This window comes from Sorex fumeus, unplaced genomic scaffold (genome assembly GCF_029834395.1).
Source record: "Sorex fumeus unplaced genomic scaffold, SorFum_2.1 ptg000099l, whole genome shotgun sequence".
Taxonomy (NCBI): Eukaryota; Metazoa; Chordata; class Mammalia; order Eulipotyphla; family Soricidae; genus Sorex; species Sorex fumeus.
The window spans coordinates 5408059-5426944 of NW_026606156.1; positions in this window are offsets into that span (position 1 = coordinate 5408059).

Sequence of the window (18886 nt, forward strand, 5' to 3'; positions counted from 1 at the left end):
TGAAATATTTTAATAATTATCACTAATTCCTTGAAGTTATAAACCTTATTTAATTTTCAAGGTATTAAAACTGTATAGAAAGAGTAATTATTTTTTCAATAATTGACAACCGAGTTAATCACATTGAAAAGGATAATGGAAGTTGTAAATATTGGCTTTGAAAATTCACAAAGAATTCCTAAGTATTTACGAGGTGTTCCACTTAGATTCACTAGGCATTTAATTATTTTTTTCATAAATATTTTTTTAGGTAGTGCATATTTATAACACCATGTAAATATTGGATTAAAAGCATTACGATGCTGAAATTGTGTTATTCATGGTCACCACCAAACTTCTAACTTCTATCCATCAGTCTTGCATGTACCCCTTTAAGCAATTTTTCCTTACTTGGGCTTCAGCTCTGGTTAACACCTGCTTTCTACTCCTACAAGGTTTTTTCCCCCATTTATTTGTTTGTATTCCTTTCCTCTTTATGTTTTATGTATGAGTGGGTGATCTGCTTTCTCCCTCTGATTTATTTCACTTAGCATTGTACATTCACTTGGTATTCTCAAGGTAAGTCCGTACTATTGTAAGTGACAAGATTCCTATTTTGTTTTGCTGATTGTGTCTGAACAGAATTACTGATGTGTGCATTCCAAATCTTAATCCACTCATCTGTTGGTGGATTCAAGAGTTTCCTTATTTTAGATCACGATCACGACCATCCTGTTGTTCATCGATTGCCTCGAGCAGGCCCCAGTAACATCTCCTTCGTCCTAGCCCTGAGATTTTTTTTTAAGTGCCATATTCAAGGCTCTTTCAGGGTTAGGAGAATGAGACCCATCATTGTTACTGGTATTTTGCATATTGGGTATACCACGGGGAGTTTGCCAGACTCTGCCGTGTGGGCAGGTTACATTCGGCAGCCTGCCAGTTTGTCCAAAGTAGGAATGAGATGATAAGATGTCGCGAGGCCGCATGCGGCCATGTGCTTTCAGGAGCTGATTGTGATAATCTCTGGATCTTGGCCATTGTTGGAGTTACACGGCAGTTGGTGGGTGTAACTGTCTAGCTACTGGCAAGTCCAGTCCCAAACCGTGCAGGCTTGGAGATCTCAGCCCCGCGTCCCACATACCTGGGTTCCTCTGCCAGTTCTTCTATGCGTGAGGCTCATCCAAGTGTGTGAAGAGTGGTCCCAGTGTGGCCTTGGCTGGGGCCCGGAGGTCTTCAGCTGTTGGGCCCTGGTGGAGACAGTCAGGCACAGGGTAGAAGACTCTGCCTTGTTCTCTCCCAGGAGCTGAATTTATTTATTTATTTATTGTGAATAAATCTGAAATGTCCATAATGATACACATAGCTGTTTAAGTTAGTGCTTGTATATTCTTTGGTTCACCAAAAAGGAAAAAATAGATCATATGATATGTCTGTTTTGAGACTGACATATATAGCACTGTCCTCCCGTTGTTCATCGATTTGCTCGAGCAGGCCCAGTAAAGTCTCCATTGTGAGACTTGTTTTTACTGTGTTTGGCATATCGAATACATTATGGGCAGCTTGCCAGGCTTTGCCGTATGGGTGAAATACTCTTGGTAGCTTGCCGGACTCTCTGAGAGGGGCGTATGAATTGAACCTGGCTCGGCTGGGCCAGTGGCTTGCAAGGCAAATGCCCTACCCCTGTGCTATCACTCCAGCCCTGACATATATAAGTGCAATATATTAAGATAAAATATTGTAACTGCCAAAGTCATAGAACTTAAATAAAATAGTTTTTCTTCAATTTATTTAGTTATTGCTTGGTTTTGGGATGGTAAGATATTTGTACTTTAATGATATTATATATTTGAATAGTTCTGTCAATAATAAAATATTCTTAATTAAGTGTACTTCATAATAAGCTTATTTGTTAATTAGAATGTACGAACAGTTTTGCTACATACTTCAGTATTTAAAATGTACATTTGTATTAACAAACACTTAATATTTCTGTAAGTTCATAAAGATATAAATTTCTAGTTGTTAAAACTAGGGTAAAATGAAGCTGCTCAAATTTAAACCTGTAATAAAATATGATCAGGTAGTCTAACTTCTAGAAAGAAAAAATGGGGAGTTAAGCTATTTGGTATGTGGCTCAGAAAATAAGATCAGAAAACTAAATTCTTCGAAGGGATAAAGTAAATAACTACTGTGGAAATACTATGGCACATTAGTCAAAGACTTTTATATTATTTTAACCCATTTAATTTTTCTCCTGTTTTTGACAATTGACACAAAGTATTAAACAAAAGATAGACACAGCAAAGTTCGGATAGCTCCTTTGAATTCGAGATATTTGGTTAAAGGCAGAACAAGTGTAAGTTTAACAAATATTGCCCACTAGCACTATTTTAAACCAACCAGCTTATTGTTGCTGACAAAATTTAGGCTAAAGCGGAGTTAACTGATAATGCAGATCCAAGAATGTGTTATAATTGGTATTTGATTTTAGAGATTTGAAAAAACCAACGTTTAACATTTTGTGAATTTTGAAAACTAATTTTAAAATGTTTAAATTACAGAATAAAAACTAAGTATATATTTAGGCAAGCTACCCGTGGTGTATTCGATGTGCCAAAAGCAGTAACGATAACGGGCCTCATACCCCTAACCCTGAAAGCGCCTCCAACATGGCAGCATTAGGATAGAGGAGTAAAAGAGACTGCTAAAATCTCAGAGCTAGGATGAATGGAGATGTTACTTGTGCCCAATCGAATAAATTGATGAACAACAGGATGACAGTGATACACTGATATAGGGATATTTATGCAGAATAAAATTGGGTTCAGAGATATAGTAAGGCAGGAAGGTGCTCAGTTGTCTGGGGTCCACCTGGATTTGATCCCTGGGTTTGGTCCCCAACACCCTGCCAAGAAAGATTCCTAAGTTCTGATGCTAGGAGTAAGCCCTAAGCATTGGTGAATGTGCTTGTCCTCTAAAAAAAGAGAAAATTCTAAATCGAAAGCAACAAAAAATATTTGTAATCCAAGCTCTCTCATTGAATGCTATAGAGTTTGTATAGTTTGACACTGGAAATAAAGCATTCAAGTGAATATGCCATAAGTTATTTCTGTATTACTTTTTTTCACAATTAAAATATAGTACATAGACTAGTTAGCACTACTATTCAATAGCACAGCGGGTAGGGCGTCTGCCTTGCATGCAGCCAACATGGCCGACCCAAGTTCGATTCCACCGCCCCTCTCGGAGAGCCCGGCAAGCTACCGAGAATATTCGATATGCCAGACACAGTAACAACAAAGTCTCCAATGGAGACGTTACTGGGCCCGCTCGAGCAAATCGATGATCAACGGGAGGGCCTTTTTTTTTTTATATAACACAGTATCTAATAGTTAAGTGCTGCCATTAAAAATATGCACATTTTTGCAGTATGCAAATTTTAATTTAAATTGCTTTTTTTTTCCCGTTTTTGCTTTTTTGAGTCACAACGGGCAATGCACAGGGGTTACTCCTGGATCTGCACTCAGGAATTACTACTGGCGTTGCTCAGGGATGCTGGGAATCGAAACCAGGTTGGTCGCATGCAAGGCAAATGCCCTACCCACTGTGCTATCAATCCAGCCCAATTTAAATTGCTTTTGATGAGGAGGGTGAACTAAATTATTTTCCAAAATCCTCTCATAACTTAAATTCTTTAAGTTTAGAACTCATTAGTAATCTTGGTGGTATTTTAAAATGAGAATTTACTGGCTAATAAATATAAACACTATTTTAAATATGAGCAAATCACTTAATCACTTAATCACTTAACTTCCCGTTAGTCGTCGATTTGCTTGAGCGGGCGCCAGTAACGTCTCCATTTGTCCCTGTCGCGTGCTAGTGTAGTGCTAGTGTAGTGGGCTACACTACACCATGAGCAAATATACAAATATAATTATAAAATTATTTTGATTTTAATAAAATAATCTGTAGCACTGTCTTCCCGATTTGCTCGAGGGAGCACCAATAACGTCTCACAACAAATTGTGAGACTTGTTGTTACTGTTTTTGGCATATCGAATACGTCACGGAGAGCTTGCCAGGCTTTGCTGTGTGGACAAGATACTCTCGGTAGCCTGCAGGCTCTGTGAGAGGGACAGAGGAATTGAACCATGGTTGGTAATGTCAGTCGCATGCAAGGCAAACGCCTTACATGCGACTGACATGTGCTATCGCTCCTTATAGTGTTGCTCTTATTCAAATAAAATTATGAATAAATTTATAAAAATAAATTTATAAAGTTAAATGCTTGCTAAAAATAGATCCCAAGGAATGAAAACCAAATCATTATTTTGTATTCAAATTTGTTTTCTGAAATACAATAAACTTCACAAAAATACAGCAAAATTAATATAGGCCCATCATTCCTTGCTTATACAGGAGCTATGGTTATTTGCTTACTTGTTTTCCAGACAGTCCCCAAATTTTGATGCATATTACTTTTAATAGTTTTATGCGTGAAACTCTAAGATCTACTGACGCTTTCAAATCAGCTTAGAGATTCTAATGGAATTGGTCTGAAGTAAAACTTGAGTAACTGGATTTAAAAAACGTTTCCGGGTGGTTTTAATGTGAAGCCAGAATGAAGAAGCACTGAGTTGTGTGTCCAGAAGCATGAAGAAATTGAATTTTGCAGCCTCCCAGAAGTGAAAAGAAATATTCCTCCTGTGTCCAGGCATTAAGTGGAAATATAGCTTTCCTATCAAACCTGCCCGATTTTCACTCATATTTTTCATTGGTAAACATTTAATATCTTATTTATATTCTACACATGAAATATTTATGGTAGTTTCTCTCCTGATCTCTCATGTGTAATGGTGTGTGAGTTCCTAAATTCCAATTTAACTTAGAACAATTCTGACTTTAAATAGTCACTTGAATTTTAAATCCAAAACGTGGTTTCTCTCTAAAGATGTGAATATCAATGAAGAAACAGAAGTGGGCTTCATGTTAGAAAAAAAAAATCTAGGAACAGAAATTTCTGCATGTTAACACATACCAAGAGATATCTATTGAATCTTTTTCACCAGGAATTATTGAAGACTGTTATAGATTAAATTGAGAGTATGGTATCACTACTTGAAGATAGAAGGTGTGCTATTCATACACAGTCATTTATGCCTGGGTGCAGAGACTCACACATGTTCATGTACACAAAAGACACTAATAAAAACTACATATTCACATTATGGAAATGTAAGTCTGGAAGCATTTTGTTTATATCAGTAAAGTAGCTCTATTCAAATAATAGTTTAACATAATCCTGATACTACTTCACAAATAATTTTATTTTCAATTCTAAAAGCAATGATTGTCTTATAAGTGTTGGGTGTAATAATCATATTCAAGAAGATTGCATTTTATATCAATTGTACCATCTGTATAGCAATGCTTAAAAACAAATAATTTTAATTCTGCTTGTTTTGAGGCCCTGAAGTTATACCTGTTGTTTTAAGGTGTCTTTTCTGTGTTTCTCATTAAAGGGAGACATGCATTTTTCTCTGAAGAAGAGTTTATTAAAGCCCTAGGAATTTTATACTAATTCCAAAATATCCACTGCGGAAGAGCTTTGCCTATCAGAGGTATTATTAATAATTTGTTCTGTTGTGTATTGGCATATGTCTGGCAAAGGAGAACAGTGAAGACTTTGAAGTAAGAATACCTGCTTGCTAGTCCGTGTCTCACAGGTGTGGGAGAGAGAGGGCCTCAGATGTTCTTATGGATCTGAGACAACAGAATTTCTCTCCAAACCATTAAAGTTTGAAAGAGCGACTGAACAGATGTTCCTTCTTTCATTTAATATTTCAGACAGCTGCATAATGGCACTCTGTTGTTTTTTCATTTCTTTTTTTTAATAACATTTAAAAACTAAACTTAGTTTAAGGTCACTTCTGATGACAGTTTGAACTGGTCTGACAGCTGTTTAAATATTTTTTGATATCTGCATGGAAGATGGGATTCCTGTCTTTCTTCTGACTGAATTGATACTAACTTTTAAAATACAGTTCTGCTCTTTAACAAAGTCATTGAAATACTCACCACTTAATGCAAAGTAATCTATATGGGCTATGCCTAATATTTCTAATATGTGCCTAAATTCCTTGTTCCTAATTTGATACTTTTAAATAAGAGATATATAAATCTCCTTGAACTAGTACAAAGTAAATGTCTCATATGTAATTCAAATTTAAAAGATTTATTTCATTTGTACTTTAGGAGTTATAAAACATTATTGTCTGTAAAAATTAAGAATCTCCCCAGTTTTTGGTGTTACCTTTCCAAGAGGTCTGGCAGATGGTGGCAGAGGTTTATTAAATGTAATCTGTGCAATTACCTCCTATCTACCTGCAATTATTCGAGATCAGTCTGAACATGTATACGAAAGACCTGTGTGAAGCTCGGGTCTTGCTGTCCAGATGTTTCTTTTACTCCAAGGCTTATGGAACTACCTACTTGGGGGATTTATGTAGCTCTCCGGAGATTCGGAGGGAAAGCTCAAAAGAACACCCCAGTACTCAGTTCTTATCCCTAGCTCTGGGCTCTAGGATCACTCCTAGCAGTGCTCGCGGAGACATACGTGGTGGTAGAGATTCAAATTGGGTCAGTTCCATTCAAGGTGAAACCTTAACCCTGAAACAGTCTCTCCTGCTCAGCTTTGAGGCTATTTTTAAGTCCTCTACAAACCAAGTTTCTAAACAGCCTGCAGGGCATATTATATGCATGTTAGTGCTCTGGAGGGGGGCTTAGTCTGATCCCAACTAGTATCAATACTCTAATCTTACAACTCAGATGGAACAAAAATGAACCAATGGAAAGCTCAGACAACAGATGGTATGGCTCAGAGGTGTTTCTAGAATTCTGTTCTACAGAACTTGAAGTCAATTTTGAAGGCCATACGCAGAACCCACCAGGAGGATAGGACCATCATAAACAGTTGTGCCAATGGTGGTGATGAAAGCAGGGCAGCAGGTGGAGGTTGAGAGATCAAGACCTACTCGTTGCTCAAAACTGAGAGGATGGAACTCTCATAGGACACAGTGATTTGATTCCTTGGCATATATTCCCCAAACACAGAAACACCCAGTCAAAAGGGAATATGCACACCTTTGTTTACTGCAGTGCTTAATATAATGGAAGCATCTTGGATGTCCTACTACAGATGAGTGGATCGACAATGGCATACTATGCAGCGGGAAAACAAGAGAAAGTCATGCAGTTTGCTGCAACATGGATGGGACAGGAGGTGTCACGCTCAGAAAAATAAGTCAGAGGGGGAAGGACAAATTTAAGATGATCTCACTCATCTGTGGAATGCTGGGAGTCAAAATGAGAGAATCAACAGTACGAAGCAACGACAAATGCTTGACTTGGAATGCAGAACCAGCTCCAAACAGAGCAGGGAGAGAAGGAAGGAAAAAATTCAGACTAGAGGAGAGAGGTTGTGGACATGGGTGGTAGGGGTCTTCAGTAGGTTTTTAAAACAATACCATGGAATTTAACACTATTATAATATCCTAGACTGTGATAAAAAGGAAGACAAATGAATAAATATTAGAAACGGGTCCCCATAGATATGATCGAAAACACAATACTTGGGAAAGCACTGGTTTAAGTCACATTGAAGGAGCATCTGGATCCATTGTCTGTCACAACGAAAATCATCTCCTTGATTAGAGGGAAAATGATATTTAAAACAAGGTGCTTGGGCTAGAGAGATAGTGCAGAGGGTAGGGTGCTTGCCTTGCATTGGCCCACCCAGATTTGATTCCTCTTACCACATATGGTTCTTTTCAACCCTGACAAAAGTGATCCCAGAGGTCAGAGCCAGGAATAAGCCCTGAGCAGTCTGGGTGTGGTACCAAGTCAAAAATTGAGTAGATCAGTAATTTTAAAATGGGACTTTCTGTGATCATGGTGATCATCCCCACAATCCATGTCTCATTATATCCTACTTTATACCAATTTCATATGCATATCTATTTTATATGTAGAGTGTCTAGTACTGAAGATCTTAATGAACTTAGACCTTGTGGCTGGCAAAATGCCGAAAAGGAGAGTCAGGTTCCTACTTAGTTAATTCCAAAGTCAAATTTCTTATGATCCTCAAAAATAATACCTCACTGGGCTTGTATTTTTCTGTCAGAATATTTTTCTATTTTACAAGATCCTAATATTTTATTCACTGACTGGAATTTATTTACCGAGTAAATTAGCTCACAGTTTACACATGCTCAGAATGATAAAGAACTATGACCATGCCTTAATTCCAATCACCAGTATTATGAACGAGAAAATGGAAGCCAGTATCACATATTTAGGAATTACAATAGGAGGAAGCTATTAGCATACAGCATTAAGGCTTCATCATTCTCTAAATGATGAATTTTGGTACATAATAAATCTCCCGGTGAGCACTGGGGGGTGGCTCTGCTGATGTTTCTACATTTAAGAGGATGGGGATTTTGGGAAATCTCTACAAGCCAGTTCATGGCGAACAGTCTTAAAATACTCTGGTTCTTTTTTCTCTCTTTTTAGATTTTGGTTCACACCCAGCCATGTTCAGGGGCTATTCCTGGCTCTTCACTCAGGAATTACTCCTGACAGTGCTTGGGGACCATCTGGGATGCCAGGGATCAGACTTCTGCCAAACACATGTGAGGCAAAATCTTCACCTGCTTCCTCTACAGCCCTTTAAAATATCTGGTACCTATGTCAAACAGAGCATCTTTCAATAACCAGGATATTGTCTTGTTTTAATTTAAAAAATGACACTGCAATAAAGTAATTAGCACTGAAAGAATTATTTTAATTCATATTCAACATTTTCAGAGTCAGGATAAGCCAAGCTCCATGTGAAGTCAGACAAAGTCCATTTCCTAAAAGACCATGAAAAAATCTTGCATGGCACACATTTGCAGACAATATATGTACATCTTAATTTGGGTTCAAATAAAGAATTCTCTCATTTATTTATTTATTTATTTACTTGCTTTTTGGGTCACACCCGGCGATGCTCAGGGGTTATTCCTGGCTCTGCACTCAGGAATTACTCCTGGTGGTGCTTGGGGGACCATATGGGATGCTGGGAACTGAACCCGGGTCGGCCGCATGCAGGGCAAACGCCCTACTTGCTATGCTATTGCTCCAGCCCCAAGAATTCTCTCTTTTAAAGTTTGAAAAATATTAGGTTATTTTTAATAGGCATCATGGATTTTCAATAAAAGGATAGTCAGGCATAACTGAATGTACTGAACAGCACATCGGACTCCACTCTTTCATTTAAAAGAGTTTACTCTTGAATATGCAGGGTGCCTGTGGACGAAAGGAGAGTAGCGACCCCAAACAAGCAGAATCCAAGTTCCCTGCAGTGTGAGTTTCAGGAGTGTTTTGGACCCCGGTGGCCAGATCCTGGCATCTCACACCCACAAATCTCACTCACCTGCATTCCCTCTTTGGTCCATGGAAAGCAGAAAAGCTATAGTGTGTCTTATCCTAGCACTGATCACAATCCAAAACCTGCCATCCTCAACTGAAGAAAGCTCATTTGCTCTGATTGTCTCCAAGGGCAAGAATGAAGAATCCTGAAGTGATAGAAAAGAAATTGTCCCAGAGTAACGCTGAAGCTTGTACTGGCAAAAGAACTGACCGGGGATAAGCTGCGGGTTCAATCCTCAGAGATGTGCTGGACTCCTCAGTCTCCCGGAGCACTAGGGGTCTCTGCCAGCCCCTGCTCCCCCATCCTCATCTGTGGACCAGAGATGGGAATTCGCTCTTCAAAGAGAATCTCTTTTGCTTGTATTGTCTGTCAACCTCCCCTGCAAAGTTTTCCAGATAATATGGTATTTTATGGGATCATTAGACAGTAAAAATTGACTTCTCGGGGATCATCTTCAGGGGATCTTCTTATATAGGTCAACAAATATTAGTAATGTTAAAATATATTAAAACCAATGGAGTTTGAAAGAATTTGAACTCCAAATTGCTAATTAAATCATTCCCAACTTCAACTTGAGAAACCCATTAGAGCGACCAACCTAATAAGAGTAATCATATACAATACTTTATAGACAGTGAATATAAAACATACTTTGCAACTAATATTATAAGACTTAGTGGATACTTGGGTAGACAGAATGATTATTTTCAATTATAATAAAGAGCACACTTACTTTGAGTATAGGAGAATATCATAATCAATATATCCTCTCTATATATTACACTCCATATGAAACTGACTTTTGAAAATGAGCAGTTCCCTGTATATTGCATATTTTAATCTTGATGCATTTTATTTAATTTCATTTTATTTTTAAATTTTAATTCAAAGAGATATTTGTGATTTTATTTTTGGGGTGTTGGGTTTTGGGTTCCACCTGGCTATTCTGAGGACTTATCACTGGTTCTCTGCTCAGTGATCACTCATGGCAGTGCTTGCGGGGCTCTGTGGATATCTGGGAATCAGCTGCATAAAAGGCAAGCACCAAATTTACTATAATATCTCTCCAGCCATAATATATGTACTTTTAGGAAAGAAAATTTAAAATACGTGAATACACATTATTTTTAATAAAAATAAATTCAAAGAAGGCACAAATTGTCAACATCAAAACAAAGAGGTGATATCTCTACTAATTTCCTTGACACAAAATATAAGAAAAAATTTTGCAGATAATTTTATGTCATTCAATAAAGAGTAGAATAGATTAATAATAGATTAATCCTTAAAATCAGAAATTCAAAAAGTCACTCAGAAAAGGTAGAGAATGAATATATAAATGAATAGTTTAGAAATATTTTCATTTGAAAAATCATCAAAGAAAATTATCCACTGAATTACTTCACTGGCAAATTCTAATGTCAGGAGAGAAATAACGGTGATTTTCAAAAATTTTGGCTGGAAACAGGAGAGTAGCAAAGTTTTTATTGAGAAAAAAACCAGCATCAGAGGATAAAATATTTTGGCTAAAATTTAAACATAGGCCATAGATATGCTGTACAAAGAAAAATTTCAATAAATAAATATTAAACCTATCAATATGTTTGAAAGGTCAACTATCTATAGTTTAAAAATAAAATGAAATAATCTAGAGAAAAAGGGAGCTTTATCAGTTTTGACTTATTTACTTACGTAGGTTTGGCGGCTATTTCATGCAGTACTTAGGACACATGCCTGGCTTTGTGTTAGAAGAACACTCCTGGCAATTTTCTGCGCACAGATGTGGTACCAAGGACCAAGCAGGGTCGTCAGACTGCAAATCAGACCCTCTCACCCTTATGCCCTTTCTCTACCCCAGAACTGACCATTTGTTTTCTGAATATTCTAACCTTTCTGAAAAATTATACATATTTGAATACTTTGAGATCAAATATTCTAGTACATAAATAATTGTAGTGTGCAAAAAATCCACAAGAATATATAAAATTCTTATAAAATGATATTACAAGTTTAGAAAATCTAATAACAATACAATAAAATTATAATTAAAATACAACATATATATAAATTAAAAAATAAAAGGAATGCCATAAAAATAATTACTGAGCTTGCTAGAACATTAGATGATTAAAACTCAACTCTCAATAATTTTGTAAGGCATGCTTCTTTATTAAAGAGATAAAAAATAACAACTCCAAATAAAATTCTTAGGTCTGAATATTTTACTATACTATAAAAGCTGTAAAATGATATTAGAAATGTTGATGAAAATGATCATAGAAATAAATAAGGAACATGCTCAGATTTGGAAGGCTCAAATAAAGCTGAACTTAATTTTTAAAAATAGATTTATGATTGAGATGAAAGCCCTTGAAAATCTCAATTGAATTATTTACAGATATTGAAAGGAAGATTCTCTTATTTATATGTAAATTTAATGGAAGTTTCAAAAATAGCCAAACTATTTTGAAAACTTTAGGATGACACACTTTTTCACACATTAAGAAAAGCTATGTATCAATATTAGTTAATAATGTATGAAATTGCCCCTGCCTTTCCTACGCACAGATGCGTCCCCCTGGGGGACCCCCAGACCCGTCCAGCCTCACGATCCTGCTTGCCTGGCACCTGGACAGAGGCCCGAGGGCACTCCCCAGAGTTCCCCCACGCATGCCCACTCAGCCCCTGCCACTTGTCCTCACAGGTGTGTCCTCCTGGGCATCCCCCAGTGCCATCTGGCCCTGTGTTGCAGCTCGCCTGCCACCCTAACAGCAGCCTGAGGACACTCCCCGGTGTTCTGGAGGGCATGCCCACCCAGCTCCCGCCTTTCCTCCACACAGGTCCTTGGGACCAGGTCTGTTGGACTAGCATCAGGACGGGCTGAGGGCTTGGCCTCGATGGAGGGGGCATGGCCTCCTCAAAAGTGGGCGTGGCCTTCTCTGAGGCTGCTGCAGATATATTTTGCACCCCGGGCATTCTCAACTCACATCCCAACCTATATCACCTAATTCTTTGGAAAAAGTCCTGGCTACCTCAAACACAGTATGACAATAATCCTCTGGCCTACTCCAATTCAAACAAAAGGCTGGTATGTAAGAAGCTTTTCAAGCCCCCCACCAAAAAGCACCTCCTCCAAAGCTTTACTAGATGCCTATCATAAACCACAGATTAACGTCTGAGAGGAAGGACATATTCTAGAAGGGAAGAAGGTTGAGCACCATCAACCAACCTTATTCAGAATCTTTTCCCACAATAAGCGGGAATACTGCTAGTGATCCTCAAGGTTTTATCTCCATACAACCACAACAGCATGAAGAAATAGCATAGCACAAATCTCCATTACGAGGAGAGGACAAAGAGTCCCAAACCCTCAGCAGGGGTAACCCACAAATACATTCTCTCTGATAAAGAATTCTGAGATGAAATGATGAAGATGTTCAAGGAACTACTCAAAGAATCAATGGAGCAGACATCCAGAAAATTAAATGAAGAAGTGAAGGAAACAGTGGAATGGAGAGTTGAGAAAACACAGGAAGAAATGAGAGTAGAAATTAGAAAGCTACAGAAAGAAGTGTCCCAAATAAAGGATTCAGTAAGTAAAGTAAAGGCCCTCCCGTTGATCATCAATTTGCTCGAGCGGGCCCAGTAACGTCTCCATTGGAGACTTTGTTGTTACTGTGTCTGGCATATCGAATAGGTCACGGGGAGCTTGCCAGGCTCTGCCGTGCGGGCAAGATACTCTCGGTAGCTTGCCGGGCTCTCCGAGAGGGGCGGAGGAATCGAACTCGGGTCGGCCATGTTGGCTGCGTGCAAGGCAGACGCCCTACCCGCTGTGCTATCGCTCCACTCAGTGTGTGACCTCAACTGTAGAATGTCTACAGCTGAAGACAGAATTAGTCATCTTGAAGATCAGCAAGAGAAATCATACAGGCAACAACAAACAATGGGAAATGACCTCAAAGTAGCTCTAAGATGAATCAGAGAACTAGGGGATGACTCCAAGAAGAACATCATTAGAATCATTGGAGTACCAGAAGATCCGGAAGGCAACCCCAGTGAAAAAAACCATAGCAAAATCTTTGGTAAAATGTCCCCAGAGTTAAAGAATGCAGACACCCAGATCCAAGGAGCCAGAAGAGTACCAGCTAAAAGAGATCCTAATGAAAACACTCCAAGGCATATCATAGTCAGAATGATGGATGCCATGGACAGAGACACAATACTGCAAGCCACAAGGTCAGAGAAGGAAATCACATACAAAGGAGCACCCCTTAGATTTACAGCAGACCTATCAGAGGAAACCCTCCAAGCCTGAAGACAATGGTGGGATATAGTGAAAAAACTCAATGAAATGAAAACCTCACCAAGAATACTTTATCCAGCTAAAATCTCACTCAAACTTGATTGGAGAATACACCATTTTATATATAAACAACAACTCAGGAAGTTCATAGACTCAAAACCAAACCTAAAAGGACTAAAATTCTCCTATAATTCCAGAAGGAAAACACCCATAAGCACAACAAACCCTTACAGAGAGATAGAACAAAACCCCATGACAATAATCTCTCTCAATGTCAATGATCTAAATGCACCAATCAAGAGGCACAGAGTGGCAAAGTGGATTTCAGAAACTGAAACCAATATTCTGCTACCTACAAAAAACTCATCTGAACAGTCAGAACAAACACAGATTCAAAGTTTACAAATCACAAATCATCCTGTTATTCGTCGATTGTCTCGAGCAGGCCCCAGTAACGTCTCCTTCATCCTAGCCCTGAGATTATATTCAAGGCTCTTTAGGAGAATGAGACCCATCATTGTTACTGGTATTTGGCATATTGGGTACGCCACAGGGAGTTTGCCAGACTCAAAGTTAAAGGATAGAAAACAATCCTGTAAGCAAACAGCTCCCTCAAAAAAACTGGGGTGGCCATACTAGTATCCAACCACACAGAATTCAGGTTGAAACAGATTAGAAAGGACAGTGAAGGCAATTTTTATCAAAGGGTATGTACAACAGGAAGAAATCACACTATTAAATATATATGCACCTAATGAGGGACCAGCTAAATACTTAAAACAGCTGACAAATTTGAAGGAGGACATTGCCAGCAATACAATGGTAGTTGGAGACTTCAACATTGCCTTACCAACTCTGGATAGATCCATAAGAATAACTCAGCAAGGAAATACTAGCTTTGAAGGAAGAAAGGGCTAACAGACCTGTACAGAGCTTTACACTACAAAAACAAAGAAAACACATTCTTTTCCAGTGCACATGGAACATTCTCTAAAATAGACCACATGTTGGGTGACAAAACATATGTCAATAGAATCTGGAAGATAGAAATTGTATCAACTATCTTTTCAGACCATGATGCGCTGAAGATAGAATCAAATCACACACAGATATGGAGGACCAAATCAAACACCTGAAAATTAAACAAGTCGATGTTGAGGAATGAGTGGGTCAGGAAGGAAGTCAAGGACGAAATCAAAGGATACCTGGAAACAAATAAGAATGAAGACACGAGCTACCAGAACCTATGGGACACAGCTAAAGCCATGTTAAGAGGAAAATGTATAGCCTTGCAAACATTCCTCAGGAAGGAAGAAAAAAGCCTAAATAGAGAACTTAATTACACAGCTCAAGATCTTAGAAAAAGACCAACAAAAGGAACCCAAGCCAGGCAGAAGGAAATAAATAATAAAACTTAGGAGCAGAAATTAACAACATGGAAACCCAAAAAAACAATCCAAAAGGTCAATGAAACGAAGAGCTGGTTCTTTGAGAAAATAAACAAGATTGATAAACCACTAACAAGACTCACAAAGAATGAGAAAGAGAAAACCCTAATAAACTGAATCAGAAATGAAAAAGAGGACAACGGAACAGAAACCAATGAAATCCAAAAGATCATCAGAGACGACTTTAAGAGTCTATATGCTACGAAACAAGAGAACCTAGAAGAAATGCATAAATTTCTGGGTTCCTACAATCTCTGAAGACTGAGCCAAGAAGACTTGGAATACCTGAATAGTCCCATTCACAACAAGGAAATCAAAAGCATATTAAAAATATTCCAAAAAACAAGAGCCCAGGCCCAGATGGATTCACTAGTGAATTCTTCCAAACATTTAAAGAAGACCTGTTGCCAGTTCTCCTCAAGCTTTTCCAAGAAACTGAAAAAACACGAACTGTCCCAAAAAGTTTGTATGAGGCACATATCTCCCTAATACCAAAATCAAACAAGGACACCACTAACAAAGAAAATTCCAGTACAATATCTCTGATGAACTCGGATGTAAAGGTCCCCAACAAAATATTAGCAAATGGAATCTAACAACTCATCTAAAAGATCATACACGGCGACCAAATTGGATTCATCTCAAGGACGCAAGGACGGTTGAACATTCGGAAATCAATCAACATATTCAACCATATCAAGAAAAGTAAAGATGAAAACCATATGATCATATCAACAGATGCAGAGAAAGCTTTTGACAAGATCCAGTACCCGTTTATGATGAAAACTCTCTGCAAAATGGGTTTTGAAGGAGTTTCCTCAAGATAGTCAAAGCCATCTACGTCAAACCTATGGCAAGCATTATCCTCAAAGGGGAAAAACTAAGGGCCTTTTCTCTAAGATCAGGGAGGAGACAAGGATGCCCACTCTCTCCACTACTGTTCTCCACTACTGTTCAATATAGTACTGGAAGTACTTGCAATAGCAATTAGGCAAGAAAAATATATTAAGGGCATCCATGTAGGAAAGGAAGAAATCAAGCTCTCACTATTCGCAGATGATATGATACTATATCTCGAGAATTCTAAATCCTCAACCAAGAAACTCCTAGAAACAATAGACTTGCACAGTAAAGTCTCAGGCTATAAAATCAATGCCCAAAAATCCATGGCCTTCCTATATGCAAATGATGAGACAGAGGAAAGTGGCTTGGAAAAGCAATCTTGTTCACAGTCATGCCACAGAAAATCAAATACCTTGGAATCAGCCTAACTAAAGAGGTAAATGACCTCTACAATGAAAACTGCAAAACTCCACTCCATGAAATATAATAGGAAACGAGGAAATGGAAACATATACCCTATTCATGGATAGGAAGAATTAACATCGTCAAAATGGCAATACTCCCCAAAGCATTATACAGATTCAATGTAATTCCTATAAGGATACCCATGAAATTCTTCAAAGAAATAGATCCAGCATGCCTGAAATTCATATTGGACAACAAAGGCCCATGAATAGCTAAAGCAATTCTTGGGAAAAAGACGTGGGGAGGCATTACCCTCCCCAACCTCAAACTCTACTACAAAGTCGTAATAACTGAAACAGCATGGTACTGGAAAAAAGGCAGGGCCTTAGACCAATGGAACTGGGTGAAATATCTGTACACACAACCCCAACCAAATGTAAGTGGAACAAGGAAAGCCTCTTCAACAAATGGTGCTGGCATAACTGGACAACCACATGCAAAGCAATGGGCTTAGACCTCGACCAAACTCGATGCACAAAAGTCAGATCAAAATGGATTAAAGATCTCAACAAGAAGCCAAAATCCATAAGGCACATTGAAGACACGGTTGGCAAAACTCTCCACGATATTGAGGCTACTGGTATCTTCAAAGACGACACTTCACCAACCAACCAAGTGGAAACGGAGATAAACAAATGGGACTTTCCTAAATTAAGAAGGGTCTGCACCTCAAAAGATACAGTGACCAAAATACTAAGACAATCTACAGAATTGGAAAGGATATTCACCCAACACCCATCCGATAAGGGATTGATATCAAGGATATACAAAGCACTGGTTGAACTCCACGAGAAGAAAACATCCAACCCCATCATAAAATGGGGTGATGAAATGAACAGAAACTTTCCCAAAGAAGAAAACTTAATGGCTAAAAGGCACATGAGAAAATGCTCTACATCTCTAATCATCAGGAAGATGCAGATCAAAACAACAATGATATATCCTATATATATATTATATATCATCTCATGCCACAGAGACTGACCCACATTCAAAAGAACAAAGGCAACCAGTATTGGAGCGGATGCAGTGAGAAAGGGACTCTCCTTCACTGCTGGTGAGAGTGCCAACTGGTTCAGTCCTTTTGGAAAACAGTATGGACGATTCTCAAAAAATTAGAAATTGAGCTCCCATTTGACCCAGCAATACCACTCCTGGGAATATATCTCAGAGACGCAAAAAAGTATTGTCAAAATGACATCTGCCCTTGTATGTTCATTGCTGCATTGTTCACAATAGCAAAACTCTGGAAAAAAATTGTTTGCCTGAGAACAAATGACTGGTTAACGAAACTTTGGTACATCTACACAATGGAGTACTGTTAGAAAAGATGGAGTACTGTTAGAAAAAATGGAGTACTGCTAGAAAAGATGGAGCTGTTAGAAAAGATGAAGTCATGAAATTTACATACAATTGGTACTAAATGTAAAGTATGATGCTAAATGAAATGAGTCAGAAAGAGAGGGACAGACATAGAAAGATTGAATTCATCTGGGGAACATAACGTAATAAAATAGGAGACTAAGACCCAAGAGTGGCCGAGATTAGTACCTGGAGGTCCACTCCATGGCTTGGAGGCTTGCCACACATGCTAGGGGGAAAGGCAGCTCAGATAGAGAAGGGAGCACCAAGTAAATGGTGTGGAGAGGATCCTCCCAGGATCGGAGATGCATCCTGAAAGTAGACTATAGACAGAACATGATTGCTACTCAATGCCTCTTATGCAAACCACAGCACCCAAAAGGAGATAATAAAAGGGAATGCCCTGCTTCAGAGGAAGGGTGGGGTGGGGTGTGGGGGGATGGGAGGAATACTGGGATCATTGGTGGTGGAGAATGGGCACTGGTGGAGGGATGGGTACTCAATCATTGTATAACTGAAATCCAAGCACAAAAATTGTAAGTCTACAACTGTACCTCATGGTGTTTCACTAAGGTAAAGGTAAAGGTAAAGGCCCTCCCGTTGATCGTCGATTTGCTCGAGCGGGCCCAGTAACGTCTCCATTGGAGACTTTGTTGTTACTGTGTCTGGCATATCGAATACTCTCGGTAGCTTGCCGGGCTCTCCGAGAGGGGCGGAGGAATCGAACTCGGGTCGGTGTTTCACTAATAAAAAAAAATGTTTGAAATTGTTGAAATGTAAGACTCAGGGATAAGAAGATACAGCTATAGATTTTCACAATACTCAATTTTTTAAATTGTAATATAATGAATAAAGTTCAATCTTTTCAACATGCCTACAAAAACAGAAACTATCTACCAGGAAAATATATTAATAATTCACAAGAAGGAATTTTTGAAATAGAATATTTAATTCTGAATTATACCTAGAGTTCATAGATAAGACTTCAATAGCATAATCAGGAAAAGTAAT